The sequence below is a fragment of the Cynara cardunculus genome (assembly GCF_001531365.2).
Source record: "Cynara cardunculus var. scolymus isolate 2C chromosome LG 10, CcrdV1, whole genome shotgun sequence".
Classification (NCBI taxonomy): domain Eukaryota; kingdom Viridiplantae; phylum Streptophyta; class Magnoliopsida; order Asterales; family Asteraceae; genus Cynara; species Cynara cardunculus.
Window position 1 is genome coordinate 20,015,562 of NC_037537.1, and position 1,214 is coordinate 20,016,775.

Consider the following 1,214-nt stretch of genomic DNA (forward strand, 5'->3'; position numbering starts at 1 on the left):
AGCATAATTCTCAGACAACACAATAATAGAAGCCCTAGATGCTTTGATTGCACTCTCCAATTCCGGTTTCAAAGATAGTCCAGTTTCGATCTCTTCATCGTCCAAAAATGTAGTGATGTTAGCATTGAGGAGCGCCTCATGGAGGTGATTAGTGAAACGAAGACGGGTGTCGATACCCCGAAAACTCAAAAAGACGTCATAATTATGACGACCATGAGCTGTCGTAGAAGATGAAGATTCTTCTAATAGTTCGGAGCGGACAACCATTATGAAGGAAGGTATACTAAGCCAGAAAATACGGGAATGACTTGTGGGTAGGGGTGAAAGGCCAACGAAAAACCTTAAGAACCATAGGTGCCACCCACTGCCGTTTTAGGTGAGTTCGGACTCGATCATTGACAGGAGCCAAAGGGAGGCGCTTCTGGGAGGAGTAGGGTTTATGAGTATATGAAGGTTACTTGATCCAACAAGCAGTGCAGTGTATTTTTTCTTTAATAATGGAACCCCAAGTCTCTGTCAACAAATAAAGAAATTGTTTGGAAATTTACTTATTTAAATGAAAATGTCGAATAGATTTATGGCAACAGACCGTCTTTTAATTAAAAACATTGGTTTTTTATTAAATATAAACATTTAATTAACTTTGGTGACATTATGTCTTTGTAAATAAAGGAAAATAAAAAATTATATATATATATATATATATATATATATATATATATATATATATATACACTAGAACGATACTCGTGCAATACAGCAAGATACATCTTAATTTTAATGTTTTGTTTTATATTTTGGGTCTATTAATGTTATAATGTGATTTTATTTGGTTTTAAGAAAAATAAAATATTTTTATTTTTGAATGAAATATAAATTTGAAGATGCTATAAAATTTTGATAAGAATAAGCAATATTAGTATCAAATTAGCAATTTAAAAGTTCTCTTTTTTGTATAATTTCTTTAATTCAATTTTTATTATAATTTAATTAAGGCCCCCATGTAAATAATAGTGTCGACATGGATTATTCAGAATTCGGGCCCTTATAAATAATGGTGTTGACTTTTGACATGGACAACTTACAAAAAAACAATAATAAGGTCATGTATTGAAAAGGGTTGTTAAAACATAGACATGGAAATTAGACCCGCCCCATTGAATAGCGAGTTAAGTGTTGAGGTTGAAGGAAAGAGACCAACAAGGAAGTCATGG

General features: G+C 32.4%; 1 pseudogene; it reads right to left on the reverse strand.

Moving 5' to 3' along the window:
* Positions 1 to 451, reverse strand: part of LOC112520095 — a 4,466-nt pseudogene extending 4,015 nt beyond the window's left edge.
* Between the last annotated feature and the right edge of the window lie 763 nt (positions 452 to 1,214).